The sequence below is a fragment of the Callospermophilus lateralis genome, chromosome 2 (assembly GCF_048772815.1).
Source record: "Callospermophilus lateralis isolate mCalLat2 chromosome 2, mCalLat2.hap1, whole genome shotgun sequence".
Taxonomy (NCBI): domain Eukaryota; kingdom Metazoa; phylum Chordata; class Mammalia; order Rodentia; family Sciuridae; genus Callospermophilus; species Callospermophilus lateralis.
The window spans coordinates 59,535,484-59,548,956 of record NC_135306.1 but is presented as its reverse complement, the minus strand read 5'-3'; the positions used below and the strand labels follow the sequence as shown (position 1 = coordinate 59,548,956).

The following is a 13,473-nucleotide window of genomic DNA, read 5'->3' as shown; positions in this document are numbered from 1 at the left end:
TTGTCAGAAAGACAACAGTGCCTGCACCAAGCTGTGGCAGTGCTGTCAGAAGATTTTTCAAATTGTAACATGGCAGATGAGCTAGTGGAAAATTGTACTTTAAAAATTTCACCTATAACATGGTCTTCATAACATCATTTTGCACTTAAAATTTCACACCTTGTCTTACAAGTTTGATAGGTACTATTCCTCATGGAATTTTAAAGCCAATGTGGTAAAGAGTGAAACATCTAAAAATTGAACACAGTGGTCCCTTAATTCAAATTCTATGGCAATGTGAACAAAGAATAATAATGGATAAGGTAATAAAGTATGGTTAACAAAAGTATTGATAAATGTAAGAAGAAATGCACTATTACTTGTTTTAAAACATTGTGGGAATATTTTAATCATGGCCACAATCATATTCATAAAGTTGAAAGGTACTCAAATAGATACCCTATTTTCATAGCATACTTCATATAAAAACCACATTTCAAGAAAGAGGACAATGGCTGATGTTATTGCAGAGGGCCTATGCAGGGTTATTCTTAAGTGTTTGTCCTTTGAATTACTCTGGCTAAAACTGCTAACATTTAACTGTGCTGATAATCTTGCTGGAGCAATAATGCCCTGTGTTGCTGAGACAAGCTTCACCAGCTAATGTGAAATTCATCCAGAGCTTCAGATGGCACAGCCACTGCCTTATTTGGAAATTTAGCTGGTAATGGTCTCACAGGGGATTATCAGTATATGCAACAGCACTTATTCAAATGTTCATGATTACAACCATACTCTACTTTCCATACCTTCTGTCCAACAAAACATTCATTTACAAATGCTTTTTTTTTTGGGGGGGGTCCCTATTCAGGTAATTTTTTTCAATCTGGTATAAACTAAAATACACTAAGAATTCATGAATCTTATGTGGGTCATGGAAAACAGTAAATTGATGGCTATGAAACTATTTTTCCATTGTCCCAGATGTGAACATCTATAAAAACTTAAATATAGTATATAATGTATAATAATAGTAATAATGTTGCAATAATTATAATCATATTAACTAATATTAATACATATTAGCTCTAGATTATGATTTTTAACCTATTTTAATGCACCTGTGTCAATTTCACTCAAATAGAGTTGAACACTTGGGACTTAATGAATTAACAGCAATTACCTAAATTATTTGTGAAAAGAAGGCTAAAAAGTGAAATGGAGGGAAATAGGAAATAAAGATGTCCATCAGGTATCTGTGATAAGGGCTGATGTGTGGAGCAAGGAGGTTATGAGACTTAGAAAGCAGCTAAGATTTTCATACCTCATAGAACAAATGAACCACCATATTAATTTGGAGAAAGTCTGATGACTATGCATTAATCCAGGCAAAACCTGATACATAAAGGTCATTTATTTCTATTACTGATACTTAGCCTACAATCAAACTCATATACATTATTTAGGCCATCTCAAATTTTAAAGTTTAATGACATGTATGATATAGACAAATACTAAGATATACACAAATGAAGTGCTCTTAACAACCCGTTTAAGCACTGAGGATAGAAGCAGGACTAAGTCAAACATCTTCTTTCTCATGGAATAAGAGATACTGATTTCATTTCTACTTAAAAGAAGCAACAAAACTTTGTTCTTCTTATCTTTTTAATTCCACATATTTACATGGCTGGTATTAAAACAACAGAATCTTTTAATCATTGGAATAGAACTCTGGGCGGAGAGCCTTTCATAAGAATAGATCTCTCTGTATGAGCATTTTTATGCATGCACACAGATGCATGAATTTATCTTCAGAATCTTTTTACCTAAGTTTTCATTAAAAGGCACATCTGATAGGGCAATTTCAGCACAGAAGACACTTAACAGGAAATAACTAACTAGAAAACTAAGGATGTACCTTCTTTGAGTCTTGCTGGGTTTTCTTTAAATACTAACTTTGAAACTAGTAGGTTGTCCCACTTAAAGCCCTTGATTTTAAATTGCCATTTCTTTTTACACCCAATTAAATTGTCAGTTTAATGAAGAATTGTCCAACTGAGTCGAACTGCAAGAATCTTCTCACTGCTGCTTTCTGCAGTCTTAATTTGCAGATGCTTTTGCCTAAAATAAGAATTTAAAGTCACCTCCTCAACAATAAGACCTGTGAAGCTTGCGCCCCACTGCTGACACAGACAGACACACAAAGAAAACTTGCTCCACACACCAACCCTCTCGGGGACATACCAAAAGAAATATTCTCCTAGAATAATAAGATATTTAGGCTCTGAAAGAGATTATCATGCCCTAGTTCTCTGATAAAGATTAAATAAAAATCACATACATAAAGGCCTTGGTATCTTTCAATTACCTAAGCGAGTCTAGCTAATCGATAATATTCAACAAGAACACACAAAACTGACCCTGGGGTGCTTGTTTTGGGGAGATACATTGTATAAAATGCTTTAAATGACGATCAAGATTCCTTGAGGAATTTTCATACAAAGGAGGACTCATTCCTTATTGGATTATCAAACTGATGCTCAGTGAGCAATTTCAGCAATTTCCATCAATCAGAGGTTTGAAAGAGAAAACCATAGAGTCATACAACACTAATGTCACACATCCCCACAGGTTTGAAATGACCAACATTGACCTTTGAAATTACTGTGGTTATCTCACACTTTTGGAAAAAAACATTTAATTGACATTTATGTATGGTATACAACATAAAGTTTATTTCACATTGTAGAATGACTAAATCTGGCTAATTAATGTACTCATTACCTCAGTTGTTTTGTGGCAAGAACATTTTATATTCACTATCTTAATATTTTTCAGGAATATATTACTAACCGTAGTCACCATACTGTACAATAGATCTCTTGAACTTACTTTTCCTATCTAATTGAATTTTTGTATCTTTTGACCAACATCCCCCCAACCACATTTCACCTCCAGTCTCTGGTATTTTACTTTCTACTTCTGTGAGATCAACTTTTAAAGATTCCATCTACAAGTGAGCTCATACAAAATTTATCTTTCTCTGCCTGGCTTGGTCTACCTAACACAATAATAAAAAGATAATTCAAAATGCATTTTTATAGCACCCTTTATTCTACCTCTGGATAAACAGTCTAAGTTCACATTTTGGAATGCATCCACCTCTTATATCCTACTCTAATCCACCCTTTCTGCTCTCCCAGCTCTCTTCCTACTCTCACAGGGGAGAAACTCAAGGATATTGATAAAGTACCTCTTATACAACCATCTCTGTGGATTCTCTTGCTGCAGTTATTTTTCACACATCCCTAATCTTCTACTAGAGATCAAAAAAAAGTGATCCCTATCTCTTCTGTCAAATTATGCTTGATTGTGCCCTTTGCAACATAGCATCAAACACCAATCCAAACTGGTAAACAAAGGAAAGTATCTGGCATCAGAAAACATGATAGTCATCTCATTAGGCGAAGAGTTTGATCAAGCCAACCCCCGAGTTTGTGGTTTTGTTCACAATGCACCTGGACCTTTCCTTTAACAAACTACTTAACAGTCAAATCTTTTAGACTTAGAATTTCTGAATTTCACATCAAGACAAGCTACAAACTAAAACTCGTACCTCCCTAAATTGTGTCTCATGCTTAGTGATTCTTGATTCTCCAGGAATGTTTTTTTTTTTAATTAATTTTTATTGTAGGTTGTTCAAAACATTACATAGTTCTTGATATATCATATTTCACACTTTGATTCAACTCCAGGAATGTTTTGATTTTTGCTTCTCCAATAACTCAGAAAATCTGAACAAACACTTAGGTTCTGTAATATCTGTTCACTGAGCTAAAAGATCTAAAGATGTTTAAATATTCATTTTACAGGTGAAGCCCTTAAGGAAGCAATTCTAACCACTTCTGTCGCCTTCCTTGTTCTTTCTATTTTGACACACAAGACAACCGGTCAAAGAGGATAAGCTCAGAAATTCATTTGGTAAAGTCTAGTAAATAATTTCTCCAAATTTTAGAACTAAATTATATGAAAATAAAAATTATAAACCCATAGAATCCTACTGAAAAGGTTATTTTGCATCAATGATGGTGATAACAGTGTTCAAATTCAGCAAGAAAACTTGGCCTTCTAGAATGAAGATATTCAAAAATTGTGCAATTTGTATCTTTTGACCAATATGGAAGAACCCTTATATAATGTACACAGCCAACCTGTTATGCCAGAGACCAGTCCATGTTTACTGCCTGTGTAGAATTATGTGTGAATCAGAGGAGGAAGAAAACAGGCAAAGATAGTCTCCATAATTTAGGGACTCAGATCACTGAGCAAAATCCTTTTAAGTCCGTGCTAATCCATGGAGATGAGCCAGAACAGATATTTGCCCCTGTATAAGAGACTCACACCCATGCACTGATGTGGTCAACTAATTATTTTTCCCAATTATGTAAAATACAATACAGATCTTCTGTCTTTTGGTCGGATCAGAGTGGCAGAGCTAGATTTTATGCAGTCTAAATCTTATGAAACGTTGAAAGCCTACTTACAAAAATAAATGCAACAGTTTTACTTTTGCAAATTTTAGAAAGATAATTATTAGCTGGACATCCTCTGAGACTCTCCAAGACCTCTGGAAAGCATCATGATAGGGAAAGCCCTAACTCTAAAGCATCCTCAGATGTAGAGTATATCTGTCTATACCTCAACTCCACATCAGATAACTTCCCCCTCCACTATTCCCAAGCATATTTTCTGGCACCAGAGTATGAGGATGGCTTGGTTGGGGTCTTTGATCAAGGACTTGTATCATTGGAAGACACATGAAGAATGGTCACTGAGGTTAATCAAAGTTTACCCAGGCTGGTTTAAAACATATCACAAAAGCACTTTCATCATTATGCTAAAATGTAAAAAAAAATTAATGTTTTAACGCTATCACAACCATATTTTTACCATATTGACAGGGAATAGAGGAAAGAATGGCCCAAGTTCCCATCTGGCTAGGCAAAATCCCAGTCTTACTGGGCAGCATTTAATGTCATCCTTGGGTCTTTAAGATTATGACAAATCATTAAAAACAATAATAGAAATCAGAGTAAACTCTTCATCCCAGGTGATGATTTATCTGTTTGTAAGCTGAGATGAGAGAATTTCATTTGCTATTGAGCCAGTGAATGTTAACTTTATTAATGTATCTTTGCAACAAAGATTAATGGGACCCACAGTAAGTCAGCTGTAGCACTTATGTCAGTTTACAGCAGGCTCGGCAGTACCAGGAAACTCAGATCTATCATCATAAGACATAATGACATGCATAAAAACCTGAGTGTAAATAAGAGGCTCCTTAGGGTACAGGGCTGTAACCCAAGTGGGCAGGCCTTAAAAAAGCAGCACATTGAAGTACGTTCCTATTCTGGAATATATGCTAATAGCTTCCCCTTAAGGGTTAAAACACATAAAATCATATTTTTAAATAAATAACTACTTTATTATGAAAATCAATTTTGCTTAATGAAGTCTTCTGAGGGAGAAGACTCTTTAAGATATTTTACTAGTACACTTTTAAACCATTTCATATTTAGCTATGCTTTGTCATCTCCAACTAGAGCAAAAAGGAGTCATAAAAACCAGTTAAGTGCAGTAATAAAAACTCCTTTTACTATTAGTCGGAATAGAAACAAATGGGAATATTACTTTAAAGGTAATTACTTGAGTTTTTTTTATTGCATCATATTTTCTCAAAACCCTAGCAAAGTGATCCCAAATCTTCCTACAAATGAAATATAATTTTCTCCAAGAACATTTTTAGTCATCAAGAAAAAAAAAAAGCGAATTCAATTTTTCTGTCAGTCGAGGCTTCATATGTCAAACACATCTTCCATGTCAACAGACCTCCCTGTCGTGCTGAGGGAACTCGCAGGCGAACATCAGTGCTGACTGCAAGTACTAGCTTGAAAGGTCTAAGCTGAATTACTGTGAAAGTTCTGTTCTAAAAATACACTTAATAACCCCCACCACAATAGATGTGTGTAACTCCCTTGTTATTTTAACCAAAATTGTAGTTTCTCCTCAAACCAAGAATGTAGCTTCCTTGAAGGTAAGTGGGGATACTGTTATTTGCATCTTCTTTCATTTCCAATGATTTAACACAATCCCTGGCATACAGAGTCAATCATAACAATCAATTCATGAATACAATCTTCATCTCTCATATCACATGGGTAGTATGACTTCTTACTATTTTCAATTGACATTGAAGAAAGTGAACCTCAAGTTAAGAAATGTGCTCATGCCCAATGGGAAAATGGTGGAGACAGAATTTGATCTTGGATCTGCCTGTGTGTAGAACCTGAACTCTTAAAAACATATTCAACCACTTCCTGCACCAAGATTGACAACATCAATAATCTAAGGAGGAAAAAATGCTGTTTCAGCTCTTTAAATTTGAAATGATGTCTGACATTTTCCTGCTTTTTAAAATATATAACTAATGATGCTACATTTCCCTAGACATTAAAAAAAAAAAAGATAGGCTTTTTATCGATTCTGTGACCTAGGATAGTTCAGAACCAATAGAACAGAAATAATGTTTTAAGAAATACCCGAGAGATTGACCTAGGTAATCGAAGTAATTGACTATTTGGTTCAAAGAACATGGAAATGTGTGCTGGCACAACATTTAGCCCAAGTGGAAAAGGAGGAATAAGAATTATTGCTATTGCATTTTAAAGAACATTGTACCAATAAATGATTTTCAGTCCTTGAAAATAACAGTAATATATTTTTATAGTCTCACATCCCCATTTTTATGTTAAAAGCTAATCTTTCAATCTATTGAACAAAGCACTGCTTTAAAAAAATGATCCAGAAAACATCCACGGGTTCTTGACCTGTGCCTCCACCATGACAGCCATGTATTTAGATAATAAACATTTAATAAATTACCAAAATTACCATAAGGAGAGAAGAAGGAAGGACATCAACGCTTTCCACATTGGAGTCACTGCACCACATGCTTTATTGCATGTTCTTAACTTCTCTAAATGATCCTGAAAGGTCTAAGAACTTGACATTTGGCCTTGACTACAATGGCTAAACCAATACAGTTAGGTATGTTCATATGACTCAGGTCCATCCAGTTACAAAGAACATTCATTCTCTTTACAGAGTAGCTTTCTTAGTTTTATCTCCTATTGTTCTGCCTTGTTTTTCTAGATCTAACTCACCCTCTCCAGCATATGGTAGGCACTGAAAGCAGGAATCCTTTGTCTATTATATGTAAGTGAAGACCAATTAATGCCAAATAGTCTCTTACTGCATTGTGACTCTAACCATACCACATGCCCTATCCCTCCTCTCCTCCTTTGTGTGTGTGTGTGCATGTGCACGCACGTGTGTGCATTCACTATTTCTATCTGTAGGTCACAGAAAATGTAATGGAACATATACACAAAGGAAGTATATAGTGAATAAAAATGTCAAGAGGAGGCAAACTTCATACAGTGGCAAAGTGCCATAAAGCAAATTAAGAAGGTGAAATGCACATCGTATACACACTCGCATCATATATAAAACCCACACAGACATAAATTTATTTTCTAACAAGTTTTAGTTTAATTATAAAAGGTATGAATACTGAAATTAATTACTAACTTTACTAAAAAACATCAAGTTGTTTTGAATTTATGGTCTTGTACTATATTTAATTTTCAAGTTGCCAGGTAAATGATAGATCTGTGGTTTCCCATGCAATTAACAAAGGAGAAGTGTATATGCCAATACTTAGAAGGATAGGAAATATCTGAAAACTGTTAATATTGATTTGCTGGTCTCACTTATTATATACAACTTCATTCAATAGTTCTTTTTTCCCATTATTTTTATTGATGTCGATTGTTCTTTTTTATACCATCCTTTGATAAATGCAGGATCCCTCCTGGGCAAACTATGATAAAATTTAAAACCTAAAACCTGAACACAGACATCATCAGGTGTCTACTAACACTTATGATCAAAATCTGTTAATTAGAGAAAAGTCCACTAGGATAAAGGGTTAAAAGAAATGATTTCTGCAGTGGTAAAGTTCAAAGATAGTAAAAAGAAGGGCATGGGAAGTTTTGAGATGGAAATTAAATTGCAAGCTCATTTTCAAAGATCACAGGTAAGATAGTCTCAAACTTTCCTAGACATCTTTAATAAAAGATACTAAGAATACTAGGATGTATGTCATCAATGTTGTGTTTAATGTGGCATTAATTCACAAGTCATTGTTTTTTTAATAGGATAAAATAAGTTACTTACTCTTCTAAGGAGATATGTAATTAGGACTTTGATAATTAAACCTTAGATGAGGCACTTGGTATATCTGTGTCCTAAATCCCAATAAATTATGCATGCATAACTTTTAAAATTGCATCTTAATTAGTAGCTTAAAATAAAACCAATTTTGAAAGCCAAGATATTGAAGTTTTAAAAATTAGCCAACTTTTATCAGTGAAGGCCAACTAAATATCCAATTTTCAAGTATAAACATTAATTATTTATAAATATCTGAATCGTTTGATATATTTCTTTAAGTATTTTAGTAACTTTTTTGTGCAAACTTCAACTCAGAGATGTTTTATGTAAACTTAATTACATGATTGCTCACTTGCATTGTTTAATCTACTTAGCCAATGTGTATTCACAAACTAATGATCTTCCTCTATTAGTCGTCTCTGCTACTTCAATCTGAACTACCAGATACCCACCTGTGATGGTTAATTTTATGTTAACTTGACTGGAGCACATACTGTCCATACATTTGTTAAAACATTTTTTTATTATTATTTACTGGTACAAGTGATTGAACCCTGAGGCACTTAACCACTGAGCCACATCCTCAGTCCTTTATATTTTTTGAGATAGGGTTGCTAAGTGGCTTAGGGCTTCTCTAAATTGCTGAGGCTTGCTATGAACTTGTAATTCTCTTGCCTCAGTCCTGCAAGCCACTAGGATTACAGGCATACACCACCGTGCCCAGCCAATAAAATTAACATTTAATTCAACAAACTGAGCAAAGAAGACTGCCCTTCCTGATGTGGTAGCACTAGAATAAATGGCTAACCCTTCCCTTAGTAAGGGAGAATTCCTCCTGCCTGACTGCCTCCAAACTGGTACATTAGCTTTTTCCTACCTTCACAGTCTAAAACATCTGCTTTTCCTGGGTTTGAGCCTATTGGCCTTTGGATTGGAACTACACCATCAGCTCTCTTGGGTCTTCAGACTGCCGACTTGCCCAGCAAATCTTGGGACTTGTCAGCCTCACTGATCACGTGATCCAATTTCTTTTAATAATCCATCATTGGTATGTATACATCCTATTGGTTCTCTTTCTCTGAAAAACCTTGACTAGTGCACCACCCACATCCACTACTATCATCTACTCATTTCTTACCTATGCAACTTTGCTCAGGAAGCTTTTCCAATACTCTTAGACCAGCTCTGAAAGCATCCTAGATATTCGGTCCTCCACTCAGAGTTCTCCACATCATGATGCACCATCTGAGTACTTTTACACGTTCTGCATATGCATGGCAATTTAGAGCTATTTTACTTCACATCATGCTCATCTTTGGACTCGGCCATTGGAGGAATATGTCTTTTATATCAGAAGTAAATATCTAAGGGACTAAGATGTTGTTGCAAATAATACAGCAAGGATCATTTATAGTGGGATAAAGCCCAAAGAAGATCTTAGCTATATGATCAAGGGCAAACCATTTCAAACCCTCAAGATTTCAGTTTCTTAACATCAACATCTTCAAAGATGAGGCTAGGTAAACACTATATTCCTCTCTAGCTCAACATTTTCATAGTACCAGTAAGTTAATCAGCAGTAAACACATGACTATACTCAATCCTGAAATGCACTGATTTACAAGTACTGCCATTCTCTCTGACCCCTTTTAAGACACCATCTCAGTGTGGAAAAAGAAGTGATAATGGTTCCAAGAAAAGGGCGTGCACCATCACACAGCTGTGCTTAGAGGACAGATGACAAGGACACATAAAGAACCTCTGCTCACATGTACACTTTCCCCTCAAATATTATCAGTTTTAATGTCTCCCATTACTAGGGTCTCCCATGGATTGTCTACTAGGACTCCTACCTTTCTGCAGCTGACACATAAAGGAGGTACAGTTAAGTTGTGCAGATAACACTGACAAAAGTAACAAGTTTCTATTTATGTCTAGTGTCTCCACCCACTGCCACCACTTTCCAGCTCAGAAACACAGTACACATGGAAAGGCTTTATCATGTTGGTATCAATTTATTCCAAATATTCAACTATTTCATAAGCCTTTTCAAGTAATCTTCACTCGGTACCGTAATTGTCAGCAAGTTTGTTCTGTGTTGGCCACCCTTCCTTTTGTTTCAGTCTTTCATAAAAATCCTTTTGTGTGACAGTCAAGCAGCTGTGCTTTGTTCTTTAATGTTCCTTGCCTGGATCCCCAGCCGAGACCACTTTATAACATAAACGGCAAAGTACCATTTTCACAGCAGGGACAACTGTGTTCATCTTCAAAAAGAGGCATTAATAAAATGAGACTGTAATGAACATGCTAATTCTGATCACAGGGTACTGCACAATGGCAGAAATAGTTGACTGCCATCTCCCTGAAAGATTGTAAAAGTTGTGTGTGTATGTGTGTGTTTTAACAACTGCTATAATAGCTCACATTTTTTTTTGAAACAGACATATTATGCAAACATTTCTATTTCCCAATGCAATGCCTTCTCAGTTTCATCCAACTGCTCTGTGTGTTTTACTATCTCAGTAACAGTCACCTTCAGGGAGCATTTTTTTTTCCATTTTGCAAGAACTGACTTCCTAAAATATGCATATCACTGAATCATACAAGGTTAGAAGTGATCTGATGAATCTGATCACCAATCTAAGCCTCTCTGTGCAAATGAAGTTATAAAAGAGAAAACAATAAAACATGGAAGTTAACAGATTAGCACCAAAAAAAAGAAAATACCCAACTCTCTTCAACAGAGCCTGAGTTGGCACTCAAATTACCTGAGACCCTGACTTAAGTATTGTCTTACTTACTTATGGTATCATTCATGAATCCCACATTTACATGCAGAGTAAACACACACACACACACACACACACACATACACACACACACACACACATACACACATCATTCATTCAAATAGATTTGCTAAACTAGGTAAATAATATGCCTCACATTGGGTCAGTTAACTTTTTTAGGCAATAACTATTACTTTGCATGTGTTCAATGAACAAGCTAGTTTCCTATAAGGTACAATGTCACACCTTATACCCTGTTTCATTTTGGCAATAGTGGTAGTGATTTGGAGGCAGTGCTATTTGAGAATGGGTATGAAAATAATATGAAGCTGGAAAATGGGACCTATTACATGCTAGTCTAAATGATAGTATGTTCTCTAGATTCCTACCCTAAAAAAAAAAAAAACTAAAAAAACTAAATTCGAGAAACATGACATTTAGTTTGATGTTTGAAGACAAAGTTTATTTAATTTTTCAAGAACTTTCTCTTAGAGGGATGAAATTATGTCAACAAGTAAAAAAGGATTCTTGATGGCGTTCCTCTAGCCCCCAGACAGGCAGGTACTTCTGGGTTTTTAGAAGGAAGATAATTCTATAGATGGTGATATCTCATTTCCCCTGCTGAGTGCCTGATAACATATCAGAGAGAACATTTTCATCCCCAGTTATCATTACAAAAATTTGTATCACACATTTTCCTGCTGATATCTTTGGTTGAGAAGACACTGTGGCCAATAAACTAAAGCTCTAGATAGAACCAATTTCATTTGGCTGATAATCCCTCCTACCAAAACACCCACTCTGGTCCTTTGCTCGCTGCTCCCTGGACGTCTGTCTAATCCACTGTCCTGAGCAGTGTTCCACAATTAGGCAATGCTTAGCTCTAAATAACCTTTTAGTGAGCCCTGTGCTGCTCAGTTTGGAGGGAGTACATGTGCATAACAAATATGTTCACCTCCTAAAGTACCATACAACTAGAGAGCCAGCATTTGCTTCTGTTTCAAAAAAATAATGACCAAGGGGACATAAGTATCACATTCTACTTCCCCTTCTCCTGCTTCTTCCTCCATGAACCACACTCAACAGTGTAAATGGTTAATTGCCCAGATATCTCATTCCAGGTCACGTTCAGCCTTGAGCGTGTAGTTATCCTTCCTTATGAAAACAGTTTCTGAAGCCAGGGTAATCTGAAACAAGCTACTAAGGGAACGTTTTCCCTGAAATGCTCCCTTCAATGCACATGGGTGGTCAGAGTATTATTTTCACATCTTCTGCATTAGCCACACAGGTCAGATGTTTGAATCTCCAATTAATTAGGTTGTCCAGTAGCCTGTGTGAAATAAATGACTGATCTCCATCCAGCCCACTTAGACAAAACCCATCATGACAGTTGGCACATTTTTGGCATTTGTCAGCAAAGTAGGGGAAAAATAAATGACCCATGCAGACAAAATGGGCATCTGAAGAGGGCCACTGGACAAAAAGTGCAAAGTGGTCTGTGTCTACCGCAGAACAGAGTTCTTGACTGTCTGCCAACAAGATTTGCAAGAGAAAGTAAACTCAAAGTGAACACAAAGTTCATCAACTATGATATGAACCTCTTCAATCATTTATTAAACTGTTCACAAAATTCAAAGTCTATAAGAGTCAGTTTACCACCTCTGAAATATCTTTCAGACTATTATAAATATAATTATCAACATTTAAAAAGTTTAAATAGAGGTGACTCTAGAAAACAGAGACAATTCTACCCTTATTTATTTTATCCTACAATAATGTATGAAAGTATTCTATTTTAAGATTATGAATAGACTACTTTCCCATTATGCAAGTTACCTTCGTATTTTTCTCAGCAAATATTTCTGAAAACACTAAATACAGTCTTTTTCCAAGTGGGGTTAATGACTTTACTTGAATCATAAATTCATTCAAAAGCACTTATATATGACAAGTATTCACATAAAAATTCAAGATCATATTAAAGTATTCAAATGCACTTGTTTTCTGTGGGAACTAGCTATATAAAAGCAGATGAGATGGGGAAACTCCAGGCAGCTGTGAGGTAGGAAAACATAAATCTTTGTGGATTCCTAAATCTACAAGGTAGAAATCCCTAAATCCACAAGATAGAAAAATGACATTTCCCACCAACTTTTTGTTAATGTCTTCATCAAATACATAAATATTAAGTCAAACACATAATTGCTATTATCTACTTTGAAGGAATTCAAGGGCTTTAGATGGTCAAAGAACCAAAAAGTCCCTGATAAATTTTATTATACCTTTATAATAGTTCCAAACTAGGTGAATCAATGGGGATTAAATGTTTGAAAGAAGATCAAAATTAGTCTGATGTCTGATTTTATTTTAGATAGGAATACCCGAAAAATGATAGCAATTTTCAGAT

The 13,473-nt window shown here is 35.3% G+C and overlaps 1 protein-coding gene across 1 annotated transcript in view; it reads right to left on the bottom strand.

Annotated features, from left to right (window-relative positions):
- Ptprd (protein tyrosine phosphatase receptor type D) overlaps positions 1 to 13,473 on the bottom strand; it is a 382,192-nt gene that overhangs the window by 271,063 nt on the left and 97,656 nt on the right. The window lies entirely within an intron of this gene.